Raw genomic sequence first — 24830 nt, 5'->3', positions numbered from 1 at the left:
AGGAAAAGCAGGCCCATGCCATTTCTTTGTAATCAGATTTCTTTTTTTCGCAGCCACTAGCAGATTCCAAATGAACTAATAATGGACCTGTTTAACCTGTCCGTCAACAACCTTGGATGCTCCCCATTTTTATAAATGAAGATTATGGCATCATTCCATGCATCATGCAATTCAGAGTACATTAAGCATACATTTAATACGCTCATGAATGACACCAGTAAAGGTCTTAAATCACTCAGCAGGGAAGTTATCAAATGTTGAGATTATGTTCTATTTAAAGTTTATATGATGTGTGCCAATAGGAGCTTTAAAAGTCCATAACTCTTCCTTCTTCAGGTTGGGCTCACGTCATTGCTTATAAAAAGCAAAAAATCCTGCGAAGATGTCATTATTGCTAGTTTCTAAGGGTGTATACATGGAATTGAATTTCCTCTTTGTTCCCCTGCAAACCTGCAAGTAAACATACCCCCCTCTGGTGCTGCTTCTGAAGTACTATTTTCATACTCTGTTTGGCCAAGACAGTTCTAGTTTCCTGAGCCTTGTCACAACGAAATCACTGTTTGAGCCATGTCATTAAAGGTAAAGGGACCCCTGACCATTAGGTCCAGTCGTGACCGACTCTGGGGTTGCAGCGCTCATCTCGCTTTATTGGCCGAGGGAGCTGGCGTACAGCTTCCGGGTCATGTGGCCAGCATGACTAAGCCGCTTCTGGCGAACCAGAGAAGCGCACGGAAATGCCGTTTACCTTCCCGCCGGAGCGGTACCTATTTATCTATTTGCACTTTGATCTGCTTTCAAACTGCTAGGATGGCAGGAGCAGAGACCGAGCAACGGGAGCTCACCCCGTTGTGGGGATTCGAACCGCCGACCTTCTGATCGGCAAGTCCTAGGCTCTGTGGTTTAACCCACAGTGCCACCTGCGTCCCTCCTGTTGCCTACTTGGTTATTATTTAGTTGACAGGATGAGGCATCCCTAGTCATAGCACACTAATGCCAGCATATAAACTCTGGACCAGTACGTATGATAACAATGATTAGCTTTACTGCCTGTCCTTCACCAGAAGTTCCTTAGGGCAGGTTATATCAAGAGAGCATCAAAAATATGTTATGGCATGAGGAGTGTTATGTACTGAGTTGAATAGGATCCAAACTGCAGCAGTCTGATTGGTCCTAGAACAATAGGATTCAAAAGGCAGCAGTCTGATTGGTCCTAGAACAATAGGATTCAGAATGCAGCAGTCTGATTGGTCCTAGAACAATGCAGCAGTATGATTGGTTGGCAGGAACCACCCAATCATGCTCCAGATAAAAGTGAATCCACAACCTGATTGGCTTACAGTAGAATTCCGGAATTAGCCAATCATGTGCAGCCCATTGTGTAAATAACGTATATAAAGCAGATACTTTGAGGGGACTTTCATTCATTCCTCCTCACCACTATGAGCTGAATAAAGAGCATGAAATCACTTTGCGACTCTGAGTCTATTTCAAGGAGGTATCTCTCTGGGCTCATGCCGCAAACACTGAGGCAATGGAGGAACTCTGGCAAGGAAGACTATGAGGAAAAGGCCCTTTGCACCATGAGGCTGCGGTTAGCACAAGCATCCTGGCCTCAGAGCACATCTATCCTATAGGAAGACCTGAGTGTCCTTCTCTTGAGAGCTTCCGTTGGTGCAAATAGATGCTTCCCCTCTGGAGGGCGGGGAGCAATTCTCAGCAGGAGAGGAAAGAGTTAAGCCCCTTCTCTGCATGCCATGGTCCCAATCCAGCTCATGGCTACTGTGGTTAAAGGGAGTGGGGGGGCATCCTTTAAATGCATCTGTGCATTTCATATCGCAAAGCCAGAGAGCGTTGCTGAAAAAGATCTCCTGGGGTTCAGGGGTGGAGTTTGGGTGTACTGCATAACTTCCTGCCCCCCCCCCCGTTATGTACTAAAGTTCTCACCCTGGGCCAGCAGGGGGATACTGTAGATAGTCTTCACTCAGGTCCGCATATGCAAATAAGGAATTGAAAGTGACGTTCAGTGATTGGATAGTTACAGAAAGTTGTTACTGTTGCTTTGTAGTTGAGCTGAACCCTAGTTTTCACTCAGGTCCACATATGTAGTTGAGCTGAACCCTAGTTTTCACTCAGGTCCACATATGCAAATAAGGAATTGAAAGTGACATTCAGTGATTGGATAGTTACAGAAAGTTGTTACTGTTGCTTTGTAGTTGGCTGAACCCTTCAGTTCAGTTCTGTTCTGGCCTGTGAATAAACAAGAGCTGTCTGAAGAATCGCTGTGTCGTCTGATATGTTTACCCACAACTTAACACCCCCCTCAGAAGCAAATACTAAGTTATGCAAAATAGAGAAAGGTGAAGAATAAATTAAGCAAACTTGATTGGTTGGTGCAATTTATGTAGATTGCATTGGATGCCTTTTCTGGGCATGAAACGGGAGGCAAAATACTGAAATGCATTACGCTGAAGAACGGAAAGGCTGGGTGCTGGAAGTAGGGTCTCAGAAGACCTGCTCTGTTTGAATCCTTGCCCTAGTTGACCAGTCAAATACTGCCAGCCATCCCATGAAGCTGACGGGCAGCAGATTTATTTAATTACAAGAGCAAGAGGAGAAGCAAGGGCCACTTGCATTCTCATCCTGCAGCACTCAGGGAGCAAACCTCGTAGCACAGCAGAGCTTTTTCTGCTGTAACCAGAATAAAAACAGGCAGGTTCCAGTGGCAAAGGCCTACCTGCCTAGCAGGTAGGGAGAGCAGGACATATAACCTATATTGGCTCCCAGTATGTTTCCGAGCACAATTCAAAGTGTTGGTGCTGACATTTAAAGCCCTAAACGGCCTCAGTCCAGTATACCTGAAGGAGTGTCTCCACCCCCATTGTTCTGCCCGGACACTGAGGTCCAGCGCCGAGGGCCTTCTGTCAGTTCCCTCACTGCGAGAAGCCAAGTTACAGGGAACCAGGCAGAGGGCCTTCTTGGTAGTGGCACCCGCCCTGTGGAATGCCCTCCCACCAGATGTCAAAGAGAACAACAACTACCAGACTTTCAGAAGACATCTGAAGTTTAGGGAAGTTTTTAATGTTTGATGTATTACAGTATTTTAATTTTTTTTGGAAGCCGCCCAGAGCGGCTGGGGAAGCCCAGCCAGATGGGTGGGGTATAAATAAATTATTATTATTATTATTATTAGGAAGACCCAGGTTCAAAACCTTACGCAGCCATGAAGTCCACACTGGGTCAGTCACCCAGTTTAAGTCAGGAGAAGAACATGGAGGCAAGAAACTCCGTATGCTTCACAGGGGAAGGGGAGAATGGAAAGATTGCAAAATAAATAATTCATTGCTGCTTTTTAAACTCAATTTAATTATTTCATAACATCAGCTAGTTTGTGTTTTTTGTGTGCTTGGAATTAGCACGCATATCAAATCTGTATCTTATGTGTTGTTCTCATGGTGTTAAAGCATGAAAAATACTTGACCAAAATTTGAGGGTTCTAATAATAATAATAATAATAATAATAATAATAATAATAATAATAATTTATTATTTATACCCCGCCCATCTAGCTGAGTTTCCCCAGCCACTCTGGGCGGCTTCCAATCGAGTATTAAGAACAATACAGATGATTGGATCCTTTTTGACCAATCGCACACTCGGCCTTAAGAGTGATGCAACTTAATTCCCATTGTTCTTTTACCCATACACTGCAGGAAGTAAACTCCTACTTTGCTACCCTGAACCTGCTTGTCTCAGCTGTCCCCGATGCTCTTTGACTTTTGCTCTGTTTTCCAGGTACTCTCTGAAATGCAAACATGGGCATTTCAGAATGGAAGAAGCAGAAGGTTTGGAATTGCCTTGTTACAACCCAGAGATTCTGCCTCCGCCAAAGGGATGCACAGGCAGCCTTGTGCTCCAGTGGCGTAGCGTGGGGGGTGCAGGGGGGACCGGCCGCACCGGGCGCAACATCTGGGGGTTAGGGTTAGGGGGCGCAGATCCACGGGTTAGGGGGCGCAAATTACTTGCCTTGCCCCGGGTGCTGACAACCCACGCTACGCCACTGTTGTGCTCACCCACCCACCCCCAAATCAGCTGCATTGCTCTGGCTTGAAACCTTCAAGGGGTCCTGAAGGAAGCAATGCCAACCCTCCTCCACCTGCTACTTTGCCTCTTCCCCCCACCCCAGGATAAAAAGGCTCCGCTTGGAGAAGGTAGACAGAGCAGATGTCTGAGGTCTCCAGAAATGATAGGAGAGAGTTGGCTGGACCTCTCCTGTGCCATGAAATGATGGTGAAGCGTCTTGTTGAAACAGATGCCTGCCTTGGTCTCTCCTACTATCAAGGGAGACCTCCATGGCCTGCTACCCCATCCCTTGGAGACCTCAGAAGGGGCAGCTGAGGCATAAGCAGAAACTTTAAATAAGTTGGAGTTCTTGTTATTAAATACAGTGGTACCTCAGGTTAAGTACTTGATTCGTTCCGGAGGTCCGTTCTTAACCTGAAACTGTTCTTTCTTTCCTTTTCTTTTTTTTTACTCTTTGGTAAGATTTCATTGCAGCAAAGAGTGTATTCCAATAAGGTAAATATCCAGAAACACACAATATATTTTTACCAGACAAACAGAGCCAATAGAAATTAAAATGCATGGGAAGACTACAGAAGTGGGATAAAAAAGAGGTGCTCTTGTTGGAGAAAATCAGTTAGACACAGAAGATGGCACATCAGGACGTCGAGTTTGAACAATTTTAGGCTTGGGTGAATTGTTTGGGTCTCCCTCTTCTGCTGCATCCGTGTCACAGATATGCACCACGACACTTGGGGTGGACTCTGTACCTGCGTGCAGCTCGTATTTCTCACCATATTTGGCTGTAAACTGGCAACCAGTTAACCTGAAACTGTTCTTAACCTGAAGCACCACTTTAGCCAATGGGGCCTCCTGCTGCCACCGCACCGCCGGAGCCCGATTTCTGTTCTTATCCTGAAGCAAAGTTCTTAACCTGAAGCACTATTTCTGGGTTAGCAGAGTGTGTTACCTGTAGCGTATGTAACCTGAAGCGTATGTAACCCGAGGTACCACTGTACTTTTGAATGGATTAGTTTTTGTTACTATTGACTGTTGATTTGTGAGTAGGGACCACGCCCACTATTGAAACTTACATTGGCCTGAGTTCTTGGTGTGCTTTTTTCTTGGTATAAACAGAAACATGGCAGCAGGAGGTCTGCTTGAAATACGCCCCCCCCCTCCCCGATTTCTATATGGAGGGATTTGAGCAGGGGTTCTGCAGTAGTTGAGCATTCTTGCACTAAAAACTCACCCCATCCCAGTGGCATAGCTACTTGCTTGGGTGCCCGGGGCAGCGTGCGTGCCCTGCAGCCAGGGGCGGGGTGAGCTGCCCATGGGGGCGGGGCAAGCCAAGGCAGGGTGCGCTGCGTGGAGCCTCTCCTCAGCTTCCCCCTCAGCTGTAGAGCGGCTGAGGCAGTGGGCAGACGCAGGCCCCACGCTGCTCGAAAAAGCACCGCGGAGCTCGCAGACAGTCCGCCGCTGCACCCCCCTCAGGAGAGACGTGGGGCTCAGGCACGCTGCGGTGCCCCCCGCCTCACCTAGCTACCAGTGGTGTATGAAGGGGGTGTGGTGGGTGCAGAAGTTATTAAAAAAAAGTGTTGTGGGGCCAGTTTTTATTTATTTATTATAAAAGCACTTTTTTGCCATTTTGTCACCCCCTCAGTTATGACACCTGGGGTGACCCGCACCCCCCTCCCTACGCCACTGCCCCATTCCTACCCATGCCTTCAAAATGTTCAGGCGCACAGGGCACACACCCTCCAACTGCTTTTGGAGCATTTAAAGGAGCAGGACAGGTTGTAATCTGGGCATGTTTGCTAGAGAGAAGAAGAGGAAGAGGAGGAGGAGGAGGAGGAGGAGGAGGAGGAGGAGGAGGAGGAAGAGTTTGGATTTGATATCCCGCTTTATCACTACCCGAAGGAGTCTCAAAGCGGCTAACATTCTCCTTTCCCTTCCTCCCCCACAACAAACACTCTGTGAGGTGAGTGGGGCTGAGACTTCAGAGAAGTGTGACTGGCCCAAGGTCACCCAGCAGCTGCATGGGGAGGAGCGGAGATGTGAACCTGGTTCACCAGATTACGGGTCTATCGCTCTTAACCACTACACCACACGGGCTTATCTGCACTTAGCTTTCCCCTGCTCTTTCCAGGCTCAAGCTTTAAAACTCCATGTCAAGGGTGCCTCCCCTTTTCTTTTGCTCCGGAGATTTCCCTAGAAAAACACTCTCTCTAAAGCATGACCAGAGCAAACAGAAATCTGTGGAAAACCCAAGCTAGCATTTGCTATGATTGAGTGATACAGAGCGGGCTTTCACAGAGATAGATAAGGGCAAATAAAATAAATAAATGCTGAGCTTTCAAAGTACGGAACTGCATCTGGAAAGCGTGGGGCAAAAGTTGAGTATGGAGAGATTAGTAGGGTTGCTCCCTTTTTTAGTTTTATTGTCTCTCTGCCTTTATCATGAAGCAGCTGAATTCTTCTTGACATGAAAGTGAAGCCCATGGTGAAAAAAGGCTTCACTTGCTACATTTCTGTGTATCAGCCAGGCCATTGTTTCCTTAAGGCTTGGTAGCTGGGGCAGTAAAGAAAGATAGCACATAGAGATGGGGAATAGACTTGCTACAATTCTCATGTAGGACCAGGTGCGCAGCCTGGGAGTCATTTTGGACTCACAGCTATCCATGGAGCTGCAGGTTAAGTCTGTGTCCAAGGCAGCTGTCTACCAGCTCCATCTGGTACGCAGGCTGAGACCCTACCTGCTCGCGGACTGTCTCGCCAGAGTGGTGCATGCTCTGGTTATCTCCCGCTTGGACTACTGCAATGCGCTCTACGTGGGGCTACCTTTGAAGGTGACCCGGAAGCTACAGCTAATTCAGAATGCGGTAGCTAGACAGGTGTCTGGGAGCGGCCACCGAGACCACATAACACCGGTCCTGAAAGACCTACATTGGCTCCCAGTACGTTTCCGAGCACAATTCAAAGTGTTGGTGCTGAACTTTAAAGCCCTAAATGGCCTCGGTCCAGTATACCTGAAAGAGTGTCTCCACCCCCATCGTTCAGCCTGGACACTGAGGTCCAGCTCCGAGGGCCTTCTGGCGGTTCCCTCTCTGCGAGAAATGAGGTTACAGGGAACCAGGCAGAGGGCCTTCTCGGTAGTAGTGCCTGCCCTGTGGAACGCCCTCCCGTCAGATGTCAAGGAAATAAACAACTACCTGACTTTTAGAAGACATCTGAAGGCAGCCCTGTTTAGGGAAGTTTTTAATGTTTGATGTTTTATGGTGTTTTTGATATCCTGTTTGGAGCTGCCCAGAGTGGCTGGGGAGGCCTGGCCAGATGGGCAGGGTATAATAAATCATCATCAGCATCATCTAATGGGGAACCTACCAAGTCAATTCACACTTTTGGAAGTGAACTGAACCATATCCACCTTTTGAAGTTTGCACTTCTCCCAAACTTGTCATACAATCTTCTGAGCAAGGAATGCATAGTAAGGCATATGCCAAAGCATGCAAGATTAGAATGCATTATGTTAGGGGAGATTGCTTTGCAAAAACGAGTAAAGAAATTTGCACTAAAATAGTGATGAATTTTCATGAGGATTTTGTTTTTTAATGCGAGCTGATGCAGAAATAGTGAACTCAAGACTAGAAAAATGAGAAGCCAAAGCTGACATATCCCTCCTCCCTTGCACCTTGAGATGACCATCCCATCTTAGCAGGAGAGCAACATCTGAAGGCAAGGTGGTTAGAACTTGCTGAAATGAAATTTAAAGACCCCAGAAAAGGGGTTGGTAAAAAAAAAAAAGAATTAAAAGCAGTCATGATTCTGGGGAAAGTGGCATTAAAACAGATTTAAAATGTGCTTTAAAAAAAGCCCCAAGACACTGTATTAGAAACTGGAATGGGGGGCTACAGTTCTGGGGGTGCAAGCAAGGGGAAATCAGACAAGGCACTAAATAACAATAGCAGCAGCAGCAGGTTGTCACCCAATACAAACAGATGTCTCAAAGCAACCTACAACTCCATGGAATACAAAAACCACCAAAAAAACTAAAAATGAGAAGACGGAGTACAATAAAGCTTCCTGAAGTGCGCTCCCAGCAATTCTATTAAAACGACAAGTCCTTTAGTCCAAAATGATGACTCTGATCATCATCAGTGCTGTTTTTACTAAAGGGGAAATCTTTGTGAATTAACAATAAAATAAGAAAAGCAAACAGCAAGGAAGGGCAGGAGAAAAACAACCACCCCATTAAAGAACAGTGGTACCTCGGGTTAAGAACTTAATTCGTTCCGGAGGTCCGTTCTTAACCTGAAACTGTTCTTAACCTGAAGCACCACTTTAGCTAATGGGGCCTCCCGCAGCCACTGCGCGATTTCTGTTCTCATCCTGAAGCAAAGTTCTTAACTCGAGGTACTATTTCTGGGTTAGCGGAGTCTGTAACCTGAAGCTTATGTAACCTGAGGTACCACTGTACTATGTGCTGAGAAGGAAGGGAGCCAGGTGTTGATGCCTTTATTTTTTTATTTATTAATTATTACTCCGTTCCAGAGAAAGGGCAGGAAAATACAGTGGTACCTCGGGTTAAGTACTTAATTCGTTCCGGAGGTCCGTTCTTAACCTGAAACTGTTCTTAACCTGAAGTACCACTTTAGCTAATGGGGCCTCCTGCTGTCGCCGCGCCACCGGAGCCCGATTTCTGTTCTTATCCTGAAGCAAAGTTCTTAACCTGAAGCACTATTTCTAGGTTAGTGGAGTGTGTAACCTGAAGCATATGAAACCCGAGGTACCACTGTAGAGCAACAGCATCCACTAGGGAAGCAATAATAAAAGCAACCATGAGAGTTGGGAGAAAGGAAAAGCGGTCAGGTTCCCACCGACTAAGGGCTCATCTACGTTTACCTTGAAAAACCCAAACTGTTGTTTGTTCCGATTCAGCCGTAACAACTGGGTTTTCCTGGGAAAAGCAGCACGGCAAAAAATGGCGCACAGATACGAACCAGGAAGCTTAGCAAGCACAGGACAAGAGGTGAAGTGTGAGCGAGCCCCAGGTCATGCCCACTGAGTGGACGGAACATTATAGAATTTACGTGCAATACTTCTTGTGTGCAGAATACTGGGCTACAGGTCTGGATGTAGCAAGCAAGCAAAACTGCAACCTCCGTCTGGAAGCAAGTTGTTGCTGTTGCTTTTAAAATTATATCTAGGGAGAGTTTAAATGCCACTGTGTACCTTGCGTAGTTTGGCACCAAGAGTAGGTGGACGGAACATTATAGAATTTACGTGCAATACTTCTTGTGTGCAGAATACTGGGCTACAGGTCTGGATGTAGCAAGCAAGCAAAACTGCAACCTCCGTCTGGAAGCAAGTTGTTGCTGTTGCTTTTAAAATTATATCTAGGGAGAGTTTAAATGCCACTGTGTACCTTGCGTAGTTTGGCACCAAGAGTAGGAAAAATGATCTGCGAGAAAACCAATCAAAATAAAAACCGGGAGAGGCTTCTTTTTTAAAAATAAAATGCATGTGATTTGTCTTTGTTATGATGCTAAGGCACCTCGCTACCCCTTCGTGAGAGGTGCAGCGGTCTATGAGGAACGGAACATTTGCATGCTGAAACCGTGCCATCTTGGTTTTTTAAAATAAATAAAATTCAAAGGTTGCCCCCTTTTCTTTCCTCTTTGGCAAACGCGTTTCGGTTTTTCCCCTCCAGAACACTGCAGGAAATGTGGTTCTTAGCATCCTGTCTTGACAGCACTGGTGTCATTCTTTCACAACAGTTGAACTACTGCCGAGAGAGAGAGAGAGAGACCAGGATCACCTGATGCACATTGACGAAGCCTTTAGTGGCAGATTAATCCTCTCTGCAACAGGATTCTGTTTTTCTTCCTCAAAGCGGTGTAATAATAGCACGGGGTAAGTAAGGGAAGAAGGAAGAGGCAGCAAAGTGGTGACCTCACCAAACTAGGGGCATAGGAAGGAGGATGCGGTGGGGGTGGTTCGCCCCAGGTGTCATCCCGGGGGGGGGATGACAAAACCCCCCCAGGGCAGGTTGCGTCGCTTTGCTGCAATTGACCCCCTGCCAGGAGGGTCGCGCCGCCTTGCCATGATCGGACCCCCGCCGGGAGGATTGCACTGTTGTGCCACAATTGGCCCCCCTCCACCACTGCTCCACACTCCGTTTCTGAGTCCCGAGAGATTTGGGGTGCAGTTCTCAAAATATAATTTGTCTCTCTCAAAGTCAAACCTAGCCTGCCACACTTTCCTTCAGCATGTATCAGGATCCAAAGGGGGTCTTGAACATATAGTATGAGAGAGGAAGGATGTGGTGTCATGGTTAGAGTGTTGGACCAGGAACTGGGAGACGGGTCTTCAAATCCCTACTTGGCCACTAAGTTCACCCGGTGACCTTGGGCCAGACACCATCTCTCAGCCTAACCCAACCATGGACACCACCTGCAGCTCCGTGGGGGAAATGGTGGCTTAATAATAAAATAAATAAATTTAGCCAACTCTCAGGGCTGTCTTAAGCATATGCGGCACTGGGGTGCAAATATCCACCTGGTGCCGCCCCCCCCCGTTGCCCAGTCCCAGGCGCGCAGGAAGGCAGAGCTGGCCGGCCACATCAGTGTCTTACTGGCTTGGTCGCCCCCCAAACTCGCAGCACAGAGCCGCAGCAGAAGAGCCCACCGCGGTGCTCAGACCGACGGGTGGGCTCTTCCCTGGACTCAACTCTCAGACCCCGGACTCTCGGCCTGTTGCCCCTGAGAGCCCGGTGCCCAGGTGCCCTGCACCCCAGCACCTATGGGTAAGACGGCCCTGCCAACTCTGGAAGGGGTTACAGGGAGGCCAGACTTCCCTATACAGACAGACAAGAGCAGATCAGGTGCTACTTCACTGACCCTTTAACAGAGATATGCTGAGCTCCAGCTGAATCCAAGGTAGATTCTGAGAATATGGAACAATCCATTGAGAAGGTCTCCTACATGGGTCACCTTGAAATAAACAGGAGCACGACACCTCTTGATGAATTATTACTGCTCAGGCAGACGAAAAGGTAAAATGCTTTTTAATGTGCCATACATTCTAATTTCCTGAATAAATCTGCCCTCTGTTGAAGTTTATTGGGCGCTGTGGTCTAAACTACTGAGCCTCTTGGTCTTGCCAATCAGAAGGTTGGTGGTTCGAATCCGAGCGATGGGGTGAGCTCCTGTTGCTTGGTCCCAGCTCCTGCTAACCTAGCAGTTCGAAAGCACATCCAAGTGCAAGTAGAGAAATAGGTACCGCTCAGACAGGAAGGTAAACGACGTTTCCGTGCACTGCTCTGGTTCATCAGAAAGCGGCTTAGTCATGCTGACCACATGACCAGGAAGCTGTACGCCGGCTCCCTTGGCCAATAAAGCGAGATGAGCGCCGCAACCCCAGAGTTGTCCACGACTGGACCTAATGGTCAGGGGTCCCTTTACCCTTTACCTTAGTTTAACCCTTAGTAAAATAGATTCCTTGACACTTGGATTCCTAGAGAGCAACTGCTCTTCACCAAAGCCAACACCTTTAAGATACATTGACCATGAAGATGGAAGGACCAAGAGGTACAATTAACTGTTCATGTTTGTCTCAAGACAGAGAAAAAGCCCCACTTTTAAGAGGATAATTACACAGCAGTCCATATGAGCAAAAGCCTTGGATACAATTTTTTACATCTGGGCTCATGCCTTATGTGGACACTACAGGTTCAGGCAATATGGTTTGGGCCTTCATTTCTGGTCTCGAGGAAATATTTCCATAGTTGCCAGGCGAGGTGGGGTGGCTTGTTCAAAGACAAATTACAGGTAGAACAGGTAGAATTGCAGGTTGTATGGAGGTACACATCTCCATATGAACTTGCCTGGGCTTTGAGATCTTCTGGGAGGCCTTTCTCTTGATCCTGCCACCTTCAGAGGCATGTGAGGACATGAGAGATGGCCTTCTCGGTGGCTGTTCCCAGGCTGTGGAACTCCCTTCCATGGAAGGCTGGATTGACCTCGTCTCTACTTTCATTTTGCTGGCAGGCAGATCTTTTTTTGTTTTGTTTTGTTCCAACAGGTCTTGGGCTGTTGTGGCAGGGTCTTCTGAGGATACGCATTACACGCACAAAGAGAGAGGGATTGCTGCTTTTAAATGGTATTTTAGTGCAGATTTTAGTAGGGTTATTTATTTAACCTGCTTTTTAAAATATTTATCTTCATTGTGTGCTTTTTATTTGCATCTGTTTTAATTTATGTTGTGAGCTGCCTTAGGTTCTGCATTAGGAGAAAGGCAGGATATAAATAAATAAGATAGGAGTTATGTAACAGGTGTCAAGCGGTTTGAATGTACAGTCATACCTCGGGTTACAGACGCTTCAGGTTGCGTGTTTTCGGGTTGCGCACCGCGCCAAACCCAGAAGTACCGGAATGGGTTACTTCCGGGTTTCAGTGCTGGCGCATGCGCAGAAGCACCAAATCGCGACCCGCGTGTGCGCAGACGCAGTGCTGCGGGTTGCGAACGTGCCTCCCGCACGGATCACGTTCGCAACCCGAGCATCCAATGTACTGCTCTGGCAGTGTACAAACAACATTTTATTCTAGACTCAATGGAGACTAAGTACTACCAAGGTAGTCCGCACACACTCTAGATCAGGCTTCCTCCAACTCGGCCCTCCAGATGTTTTGAGACTACAATTCCCATCATCCCTGACCTCTGGTCCTGCTAGCTAGGGATCATGGGAGTTGTAGTCCCAAAACATCTGGAGGGCCGAGGTTGAGGAAGCCCGCTCTAGATCTATGGCATATCTTACATCCCTTAAAAGTGCTTCTTGAGAAATCAGCTTCATTCTGAGAAGGAAAGCTCATTGCCGGTTGATTTTGCCTTGCTCAGCAGCATGCCCCTTTGAAATGACATTTTGGGTCACCACTTCCTTCTTCATTCACCTGGAGCTTGTGCAGGATAGAAAAGACATTGGTAGCCGAACGAAGGGGAGAGTTTTCAAATGGTATCAAGTAATGATATCTGGCACCTTCGCTATACAGTGGTACCTCGGTATAAGAAAAGCCCTGTTTACGAACGATTTGGTTGACGAACTCCACAAAACCGGAAGTAGTGTCCTGGTTTGCGAACTTTACCTCAGTCTAAGAATGGAAGCTGAACAGTGGAAGGGTACCGGCGGCGGGAGGCCTCATTAGGGAAAGAGCACCTCGGTTTAAGAACGGTTTCAGTTTAAGAACAGACTTCCAGAACGGATTAAATTCGTAAATCGAGGTACCACTGTATAGTTTTCCTCCAATGCTAACGATGTACCTCTTTACCTCTGACACTTAAGCTGTATATTTGTCAAACTCACCCTGTTCTTGTGATTGTAATTTGTTCTGAACCATTTTTTAATGTTTTTTTTCAAATGATTTCAACCTGCCCTGGGGGCATTAGGGGAAAGGATGAGCAAATATTACTACTACTACTACCAGCAGTAGTAAATTTTGCCTCAGGAAGACTGACCTGAAAGCTCTGCTTTCAGTCCTTCCATAAAATGGCCAATTGAGACCTGGAGGTGCTTTGTTGTTGTTTAGTCATTTAGTCATGTCCGACTCTTCGTGACCCCATGGACCAGAGCATGCCAGGCACTAAGGGAGCCAGTGTGGTGTAGTGGTTAAGAGCGGTAGTCTCATTTTTATTTCAATCCTTGCAAATTTTGGACAAGATGGATTGTTTCAAGAAGTGGCAGAGAGACATCTCTAGATTTGTCTGGCAGGGCAAGAAACCTAGAATTAAGTTTAAAATTTTAACTGATGCAAAAGAAAGAGGTGGATTTGCCCTGCCAGACCTTAAATTGTACTATGAATCAGCAGCATTCTGCTGGCTGAAAGACTGGCTGCTTCTTGAAAATACAGACATTTTGGATTTGGAAGGTTTTAATAATGTTTTTGGGTGGCATGCATATCTTTGGTACGACAAGGTTAAAGCTCATAAGGCATTCAAAAACCATATTGTCAGAAAATCTTTGTTTAATGTCTGGATAAGATATAAAGACCTGCTGGAAAGTAAAACCCCAAGGTGGTTGTCACCTATGGAAGCTAAGGCTCAGAAAAAGCTCAATATGGAGGCTAAATGGCCAAAATATTGGGAAATTTTGGAACAAGAAGGTGACAGATTGAAACTGCAGAGTTTTGAAAAATTAAAAGACAAAGTGCGAGATTGGCTTCATTACTATCAAATAAGAGAGGCCTATAATTTGGATAGAAAAATTGGCTTCCAGGTGGATAAATCGAAATTGGAAACAGAACTGTTAGAACCAAAAACTAAGATTTTGTCAAAGATGTATAACTTGCTGTTGAAATGGAACACGCAGGATGAAACGGTCAAATCAGCAATGATCAAATGGGCGCAGGATCTAGGTCATAATATTATGTTTGCTGATTGGGAGCAGTTGTGGACCACCGGTATGAAATTTACGGCATGTATTGCCTTAAAGGAGAACATTATGAAAATGATTTACAGGTGGTACATGACCCCAGTCAAGCTTGCTAAAATCTATCACCTGCCTGACAATAAATGTTGGAAATGTAAAGAAGCTGAGGGAACATTCTTTCACCTCTGGTGGACTTGCCCAAGAGTTAAGGCTTACTGGGAAATGATATATAATGAACTTAAGAAAGTACTTAAAAGTACCTTCCCCAAGAAACCAGAGGCCTTTCTCTTGGGCATAGTTGGCCAATGGGTGCCAAAGAAAGATAGAACATTCTTTATGTATGCAACAACAGCAGCAAGAATACTTTTAGCTAAATATTGGAAGACACAGGATCTACCCACCGTGGAGGAATGGCAGACGCAAGTGATAGACTACATGGAGATGGCTGAAATGACTGGCAGAATCCGTGACCAGGGAGAAGAATCGATGGAACAGGACTGGAAAAAGTTTAAGGACTATCTACAAAAATACTGTAAAATCTTTGAGTGTTAATAGGATGTGGGAAGTAAAAGTAACAGGGTTTGTGTGACCTTGGCCAAAGGTGTGTGAAAAGAAGAATCTAAGAAAAAAAAAGGATAAGGGGTTATGAACAGAACAATATTATGTCATATTTTATAAGATGAGGTACGGATTAAAAAAATGGAAAATGGGGACATAATAATTAGAATATAACATTAAGTATGGTTGAAACAAGGTTTTGAATTTGCTGAATCTGATTGGAGTAAAGTGGAACACAAAAAAGGGGGATGTGAGGAGGTCAAGACAGAGGGGCATGGAACTTTACAAATTTAAGAAAGAGTGTTTTTCTTTTTTCTGTTTTTTTATTTTTCTTCTTTTATTTATTTCTTTTTTCTGTCACATATTGTTGTTTTTCTTGAGCTTTATGTATGGAAATGATACATTTTGAAATGATGAACTCTTTGTTTTCTAAAACTTTAATAAATATCTATTTTAAAAAAAAAAAGAGCGGTAGTCTCGTAATCTGGGGAACCGGGTTCACGTCTCCGCTCCTCCACATGCAGCTGCTGGGTGACCTTGGGCCAGTCACACTTCTGTGAAGTCTCTCAGCCCCACTCACCTCACAGAGTGTTTGTTGTGGGGGAGGAAGGGAAAGGAGAATGTTAGCCGCTTGGAGACTCCTTCGGGTAGTGATAAAGCGGGATATCAAATCCAAACTCCTGTCTTCCACTGCCTCCCATAGTTTGGTCAGACTCATGCTGGTAGCTTCAAGAACACTGTCCAACCATCTCGTCCTCTGTTGTCCCCTTCTCCTTGTGCCTTCAATCTTTCCCAACATCAGGGTCTTTTCCAGGGGGTCTTCTCTTCTCATGAGGTGGCCAAAGTATTGGAGCCTCAGGTTCGGGATCTGTCCTTCCAGTGAGCACTCAGGGCTGATTTCCTTAAGAATGGATAGGTTGGATCTTCTTGCAGTCCATGGGACTCTCAAGAGTCTCCTCCAGCACCATAATTCAAAAGCATCAATTCTTCGGTGATCAGCCTTCTTTATGGTCCAGCTCTCACTTCCATACATCACTACTGGGAAAACCAGTATGCTAGCTATGACTAAACCATTAAATTCCCATTGTTTTTACTGTAACCATCAGCGCAGCAAAAAGGCAGGGCACGGCAGGCAAACCGGGTGCCGAGGTGGCTGCATTTTCATTGCCATTGCGTAACACGGGGCTGAGGTTCTGATTCATGTAAGCATGATGAGGAGTACCTATCTCAGGGCTGACCCAGCAGAGAGAGGTGGAACGAGAGCTGGCTCTGCCTCAAGAAACATCACATCCAGAGTTTCCGGGGTTCACCTGAGGCTTCTCAAGGTGACTGGCTCCAGGAAGATGTAGCAGATAAGATTTGACTTCACACTCAAGTCTGACAGAATTAGCAGGAACACGTGTGACCTGCCCTCTTTCCTTCCTGTACATACATACGGCAAAAGCCCCACTCAGCCATCCTGAAACATGTCGCAGTCTCTGTGTGAGGGAGGAGAGCAGGCCCTCACCTTTTCACCCCACCCTCATAGTTGTGCCCCACAATGGCCTTGCCTCAAGGCTAACTGCGCTTGCCCAAGGCCCCATGTTGGAACCCTGAGCTGCCCCATAGTCCTCACTCCTACAACATCAGTATAGCAACACTAGACTGCTATGTAAAGACGCAGGTGATGCTGTTGTCTAAACCACTGAGCCTCTTGGGCTTGCTGATCAGAAAGTCGGTGGTTCGAATCCCCGTGACGGGGTGAGCTCCCTTTGCTTGGTCCCTGCTCCTGCCAACCTAGCAGTTCGAAAGCACGTCAAAGTGCAAGTAGATAAATAGGTACCGCTCCAGCGGGAAGGTAAACGGCGTTTCCGTGCGCTGCTTTGGTTTCACCAGAAGCGGCTTAGTCATGCTGGCCACATGACCCGTAAAAACTGTCTGCGGACAAACACTGGCTCCCTCGGCCTATAAAGTAAGATGAGCACCGCAACCCCAGAGTCCTCTGCAACTGGACTTAACTGTCAGGGGTCCTTTACCTTTACCTTTACTAGTCTGCTATGTAGGGCTGGCATAGCCCACACTATCTGAAGCAGAATGCCTGCTCACTGCAATATGGATACACAGTGGTACCTCGGGTTAAGTACTTAATTCGTTCCGGAGGTCCGTTCTTAACCTGAAACTGTTCTTAACCTGAAGCACCACTTTAGCTAATGAGGCCTCCTGCCACCGCCGGCGTGCAATTTCTGTTCTCATCCTGAAGCAAAGTTCTTAACCCGAGGTACTATTTCTGGGTTAGCGGAGTCTGTAACCTGAAGCGTCTGTAACCCGAGGTACCACTGTACTAATGGTGGATTTCATTTGCATTCGTATTAGAATAATGTTTACCAAGGTCCGCCTGTCTGATTTTGTCACCTGAGGTGAGAGCAGTAAGCTGTTGCCTTGTCCCTGCCAAAGTCCTGCTTACAGGGTTCACATAGTGGCAACTTTCAGATTTTGGTGGTGGGTCCCTGCTACCATGGAAGATGTGGCAGCAGCTTCTCCTCACTTCTCTGGTGGGATTGGGAAGCAGGGGCAGATCTACTAGGAAACTAATGAAGATTAAGCTGTAGGGCCCCAATCCCAGAGCGGCCCCAGAAACAAGTTTTGTCCATATTGCTTAAAAGTGTTGGGTCTACGGCAGAATCCGCGACCAGGGAGAAGAGTCGGCAGAAGAAGATTGGAAGAAATTTAAGGACTATTTACAGAAATATTGCAAAATTAATGAACTTTGAAAGATGCTGGATTGAATTCATGTGGTTTCTAGCTGTTATGATAAAAAGAAATGGGATAAATATTGTTTAAGTTATAAAATTTAAAAAAGTTGATTGGAAAATAAGGTGTTAGTTAAAAGGAATGTTAAGAGATTAGGATTTGCTGGATAATCATTTTGAACTAGAAAACAAGAAGGGGAGGTATGAGGAAGTCAAAGAAACATGTTATTGAAAAATTGATATCGAAATTGATTTGTTTTTAATATTTTTCTTTTTCTTTTTCTTTATTGTTTGTATAAAATTGGAAAATTGAATAAATATTTATAAAAAAAGTAAAATAAAAGTGTTGGGTCTAGTAGACCCAATCTGAGCCGTGTAACTCACATTGATTCATTTCTTGTTGCATATATTTCATCAATCCCAAAGCTCCCGTTTGCCAGAAGCGGCTTAGTCATGCTGGCCACATGACCCGGAAGCTGTACGCCGGCTCCCTCGGCCAATAAAGCGAGATGAGCGCCGCAACCCCAGAGTCGGCCACGACTGGACCTAATGGTCAGGGGTCCCTTTACCTTTTATTGCTTACAGCGGTGGAAATAGACAGGCTAAAAGAGTAGTGACTTTGGAGCAGCCAGACTGACTTTCCATCGTATCCTCTCATACTTTATGTGCTCTGCTGCCTGACCTATCTCTGTCCTGCTGGGCAACAGAGCTGCAGGCAGCAATAAAACGAAAGATGGTGATGAACAGGCAACATGGCAAAGCAATTAGAGCTTTCCGCTTCTCCATACAATTAAAAAAATAAAATTGCAATTATAGGTCTAAGCCGAACGGTGTGCATGGTAGATTGGATCCTGAGGATTTAAGCCTGTGGTTAAGATGGAAGAGCAACTTTTGTACCCTATGGCTTCGGCTCATTTTCTTGTTTAGGTTTTGAAGTTTGTAGAGTTTGTTAAGCCTTTCCCTCAGGACTAGACTTCAAAGATACTGAGGAAGAAAGGAGAGGAAGAAAGCCACGAGACAGAAGGAAGATGAATAGAAAGGGCTGTAAGAATTTTTTTTAACGAGGAAAAAGGAAGGAAGGGAGCTAATAGCACAGCACTGCGAGGATTGCACTGAATTGCTGAAACTCTCTCCGAAGTAAGCTCTCTGGTAAAGCCGAATGATTCAACTGATGTGTGTTAAGGATGTGCGCCATTTTTACTTTACAGTCCTAAAAACAATAAGGTAAGGACAGCCTGCTAGATCCAGCGTTCTTCTCTCATGGTGGCTGAACAGTTGCTTGGGTGAAACTAGCAAGCAGGATTCGAACGCAAGACCCCTCTCCCCTCTTGTGGTTTCCAGCAACTGGCATTTAGAAGCATAGCTGACTCCAACTGTGGATACAGAAAATAGCCATCCACAGTCTAATCCTCTTTTAAGGCCACCCAACATGGTGGCCATCGCTGCCTCCATTGTTTAATTATGCATTGTGTGAAGAAGTGCTTTCTTATCCGCCTTGAATCTTCCAACATTCACAAACCAAGTGGGGAAATGCAATTCCTGCAAAGCAGTGGCTTTCAAAACTGCAAAGGTGCAGCCCTCCCTTATGACTTAATTCAACCATGGGGAGATGTTTGCTTCCCTTCTGTTTAACTCCAGCTGTGGCCTTGCACTGCGTTCTGTTGCCAATGCACCAAAGCCGTAGCATAGAAGCAGCCTGTGGCCAGTCATCGGGTGGCCGTGGGGCAGGGCAGGGTAGCGGGACAGGTGGATATTTCTATCGTCCCAAACCTTCATGCAAAGGTTTTTTTGGGGGGGGGTGTCTCTTACCTAAGCTTCCCCACTCCCATTTTGGCTTTCCAGCACACCTGGATTTATGCATGCACTACATAACTAGAAAAGGGAGCGATAATAATAATTTATTTATAGCCCACCCATCTGGCTGGGCTTCCCAAGCCACTCTGGGCAGTTTCCAACAAAACACTAAAATACAATAACCTATTAAACATTAAAAGCTTCCCTAAACAGGGCTGCCTTCAGATGTCTTCTAAAAGTTTGGTAGTTATTTTTCTCTTTGACATCTGGTGGGAGGGCGTTCCACAGGGTGGGTGCCACTACTGAGAAGGCCCTCTGCCTGGTTCCTCGTAACTTGGCTTCTTGCAACGAGGGAACCGCCAGAAGGCCCTCGGCGCTGGACCTCAGTGTCCGGGCAGAACGATGGAGGGCAGAACGATGACCAAACAATAGAAGACTAGCCAATCAACATATGGCAATGTAAGCTACCAGACAGTCTGAGCATGAGAGTCACATGAGGTTTATTAAATGCATTAATTTAATAAATTACAATCCAACAGGTGCACAACCATAACGTAAGTGCCATAAGAAATGCCTCTGGATGAACAAGTAGAACAGCATTGTTCCTAGGGGCAAACTATTGTTCTTGGAATTCTGTTTTATCTGTGCAATAGACAGTCCTTCCTCAAGGAAAAATATCTGGATCCTACACCCCAAACCCTAAGAATGCAAAGGCTGCTTTACTTGATCCGGGCATCCATCTACTTCAACATTTCCACTCCAGTGACAGTCCTTCACACTATTTAAAATGTTTAAGGCCCTCTTTTCCACACACTTTCACGACCTCATGAGGAAACGTTGCAATATAATAATTCAAAACACACAGAGAGAATCACTGCAATAATAGTTTCAATAGAACATCATGTCAGCAGCAGCAATCGAGAAAGCACATTTAAGGCTATCCAGATGCCTTTTGAAGCTCACAAGCAAAGACTTATTGTTCTTTTGATAGCCGCTTTGCTGAAGGATCGTACGCCAATATTGTGAAAAAAAGAAACAAAATAAATGCCAAGAATATAAAACAAACAAATAAATCCTGTGCTTCCCCCCCCCCCCCCGCCAAACACCTGATGCTCAAGACAGCCTGGACACAGAGACTTTGCAGAACTGAGTTGTCACAAGCAAGTGTTCATTTATCAGGGGAAAGATAGCAAAGTCCTAAACAGAGGGGGAAATTTTACAGAAAGATAAAGCAGTACAGTGAGAGCATTGAGTGTTCACACAAGAAGTCCCAATCAATTTGGGTTTGAACCCCAGTGTCTGTGCCCCAAATTGCAGCCTCATTTTCTCGTTTTCTTAACTGCTCCTCTCCCCTGAAATCCCATACAGAGAGCAGCCTCCGCAGCAGAGAGAAAGAGAGAGAGAGAGAGATGAGGCAATGCATTCTCACATGTCTGTTACACTTCCATATCCCTTGTAAATGTATACAGCAGTCAGAGGGTGGTCAGTCCACTGAATGAGTGCCAGCCAGGGGCAAGGTCTCTTCTTGCTTTTTCCTCAGCTGTTTTCGCTGCCTTAATACTTTCTTCCAGTAACAAGAAAGAAAGAAAGCACCTACTAGCAAAGTCTACTTTTCATACAAATTATACAACCAGAGAGGCACAGCCAGTTTGAGGGGGGTGGTGTGGAAACAGCCTCCCAAATTCTGGCAGGGAATCCAAACTGTTGCAATGTCGGCCTCTGCCTCCTTGTCGAAAACCATCCACAGTTTTTAAAAAGTAAAAGAGTTCTTACCTGCGGGTACTGGTTGTAGCTGAGGAGCCCTCGCCTCCACTGGGCGACATTCACAGCAGGTTGTGTGGCATGATCACTGTGAACATTTGATGCTTTATGGGCTGGATTAAGATTAAAAAAACGAAGCCACCAACACGATAGATAAAACAAGTTGGACAAGTCACGGTGACAAGCAATTCACCTCGTTGTAAGATTTCAAGGCAGGACTCATAAGCATAACAGTGCCTTATGCTTAATAATAATGCCTTTCTTTCAAGAATCTTGGTGACTTTGACAAGCAATAACTCATTGCGCCTTGCAACACAACCGCAGAGAGGTTGGTAAACAGAAATTCGGGGAGCTGTGGAAAGCTTTACAGGGGGCGGAGAGGGGGGGGGAACTCCCTTCTGCTGGCCAAGCAAGATCAAATAAAGAAGACATTTGGCAGAACAGAATGAAACAAAGAATTTACAAAGAGTTCCCAGGAAGCTGGCATTAGAAAATGATGAATGTCTATTTAGGTAAATCAGTGTGGTCACCTGTAAATCAAAGGAACCAGGCAGATTTATAACCGCTGGGAATCTGGACCATTGATTCCCATGGAATTCGACTTTACCTCCATGTCAAAACCAGGTTAAGCTGGTTTGGGTCCTGCTGCAATTCCCAAAATGGGGGCTCAGCCCTCACCCCCAGGAATGCATTAAACAAGGTCCCATAAAATATGTCTTGTGGTAACTTAAATGCTACGAGGTTTAGAACGATATAAACTTTCAGGAACTACAAAAATATGCCGAGCCCATCAGGTTTCGGAACTTGCAGCGAAACACAAACAAAAAACGTTTTGCCAAACTGGAAATCAGAGTGACGTGCTTTCATTTTAAAAACAACCCCCCCTTTTTTTTCCCTACTTTGCTTTCGCAAGTAAAATAGTAAGGATAAGCATAAGGCCACTATTTTTCCTAATTGCCCAGTAAAAGAATAAAACCTGCTCCCACTTTCCAAAGCTCTGCCCCAAAGATAAAACCAGGGTTTTGTTTTTCCCAGCCAGAACTCAGTTCCAGCACCTCTTAGGTGAGCCATTATAAGAGAACAAAGGAGGTGTTCATGGTGAGTTCCGGCTCCTCTTTTTCTATAAAAATAGCACTGGATAAATCCTCTGGTAAATAAAAAATCCGAGGAGGAGTAGAAAGTTTTGCAGCTGGGTGGGACACTTCCTTCTGCTGGCTAAAACCAGAATTCTTTAAATCCTTTTTTTAAAAAAAAAATATTACTAATAAATGTTGTTAACATTATCCTTTGATTCTGCAAACCTGTGCCCGCTTGCCTGGGAGGAAACCTCAGTGTACACAAAGAAACTTACCATATTTTCCCGTCTATAAGACGGCCCCATGTATAAGACACCCCCTATTCTGGAGGACTCAGATTTAAGGAAATAGGGAAATACACTATCCGTGTATAAGAGGCTCCCTAATTTTTGACATTATTTATTTGAGGGGGGGGGACCTAGTCTTATACACAGAAAAATACGGTACTTTCCAGAAAGACATATATATCACTGCACAACTAGACTTCAGTGCCTTTTGCAGCAGTATGCATGCCTAATCCTCTTTGCAGGTTTTCACATTTTGCCTTTGTGATTGGGTGGCGGTGCTCTTTAATTGGATGCCAGTGTGCTTGCCTCTGTAATAGACTGGATGAGAGCCAACAAACTGAAGCTCAATCCAGGTGAGACTGAGACACTGTGAGTGGGTGGTTCCCTAGACTGGAGGGATGGGGGTGGCCTGCTCTTGATGGGGTTACACTTCCTCTGAAGGAGCCGATATGCAGCTTTTGGATCCATCCAAGTGGCCTCAGCGGTGCAGAGTGCCTTCCATCAACTTCGGCTGGTGGCCCATCTGCGCCCTTATCCAGACAGGTATAGTCTAACTTCTGGGGCCTACGCTCTGATAACATCTAGATTAGATGAATCGGGTCCTCCCTTAAAGAGGGCACGTGTTGCGGTGGGACCTGGCAACCTGACCCTGTGTTGTGGGTGGGTACGTTTGAATAGCCACAACACCCGATTGGTAGGTCCCTTGATGCAGGGTTCCATCAGGCCAATGGGACGCAGCCTAAATGGATCAAGAGACCTATTTATACCCATGCACGTGACCCAGAGCTTCCTCTTTTGGCTTGTGCATCGGAACACCCGCCCACCTCTCCCTACTTTTAGGGCTTTGCGCTTGACCTTCCTATGCCGTCGTGTGTCGTCTGTCATTGGGACAGGGGCACGGCAGGAATTTTCCCCACTTGGCTGATTGGCTGTTGCCATTTGGGTTTCGCCTGCCGCGTAGCAAATCGTCACAACTTGTAAGGTTGCGGATAGGCTCTGGTTCAGGTGATAGGGGTGGGAGATGGCTCTCGCCATCCCTATGTGAAGGATATTCCGTTAAAGGAATCCAGGAACTTGATGGTTTGGTCAACCCCTGAGAGGGGGTTGTGCCCATGCCTGAGTCCAGGGAGAAATTTGGGAGGCGAAGTTAGCCTGTTCCCAGCTTTCTGCTTATCCAGGTGTTCACCCTTGGCTGACCTATGCTGGTGCCCTGGGTCAGTGCTACCTGCAACAGGTGCAGGGAGCTAGTTGAACCAGAGCCTATGCAACCAGTCACTTGCTGTAATCAATAAAGTTGTGGCCTAAATTCTGCCAAAAACCAAACCAAAATTTGAGTCTTGTCTGAACTTATTTCAGGGGGCGGGTTAAAGGTCTCAACACGCAACTGCAGCACGTTATACGCGTGTCTGAATACGGTTTGGAAACTTCAGCTGGTGAAGAATCCAGAGGCCAGGTTGTTCACCAGGGCAAGACGGTTTGAGCATATTACACGGATCCTGGCCTGACTTCACTAGCTGCCAATTAGTTTCTGGGCCCAATACAGAGTGCTGGTTTTGACCTTAAAAGCTTTATTTTATTTTTTTTAAATAATTTTTATTAACTGGCCAATCACATCAAATTAAATCACATCACATAAATTCCAAATTACAAAGCCAAATTTTTAAATTTTGTTGGGGGAACCCATACTTCAAGATCCAAAGGGGGATTCAGATCATCTTCTTATTACTGCGTTAATGTCCAAATCAGTCCCAATCAGTCCAAACAAAATTCATAATTCTATCCAGTCTTATCTTGGTGTTTCCACATCATATCTTGTTCATATAATTTCTATTTTTCCTTTACGATCTCTTCTGTTAGTCTCCTTAAGCCGATAAGCAAAATAATAATCCTGTGTGGATTTCCCGTTCCTCCACTAAGTCCAGATGGTTTCCATATATCTCCTTCGTAGATAGCATCGCTCTTTCCATCATAAATTTGGCATTTGTCACTCTTAAGTCCCACCGAGAAGTTGATCTATGATATGTAAACAACTCTATTTCTCTCTTTCTCCTCCCAGACCCAAGAGCTCCAACAATGCCTCCCAAAATGGCGACGGCATTTTTAACTGCGTCATTCCAAAACTCTTAGCTTTCCAGCTTCATCTTGA

The 24830-nt window shown here is 45.7% G+C and overlaps 1 protein-coding gene across 4 annotated transcripts in view; it reads right to left on the bottom strand.

Moving 5' to 3' along the window:
- LOC310747908 (transmembrane protease serine 11E-like) overlaps positions 1-21706 on the bottom strand; it is a 79947-nt gene extending 58241 nt beyond the window's left edge. For all 4 annotated transcript variants that reach the window (XM_083583307.1, XM_083583310.1, XM_083583308.1 and 1 more), the window contains exon 1: positions 21334-21706. The gene's annotated coding sequence lies outside the window, so the exon portion shown is untranslated. The remainder of the gene's footprint in view (positions 1-21333) is intronic.
- Positions 21707-24830: the final 3124 nt, after the last annotated feature.

This window comes from Podarcis filfolensis (genome assembly GCF_964270895.1).
Source record: "Podarcis filfolensis genome assembly, chromosome: 13".
Classification (NCBI taxonomy): Eukaryota; Metazoa; Chordata; class Lepidosauria; order Squamata; family Lacertidae; genus Podarcis; species Podarcis filfolensis.
Note: the sequence above shows the minus strand (reverse complement) of the source record. Positions and strands in the feature narration are given on the sequence as shown.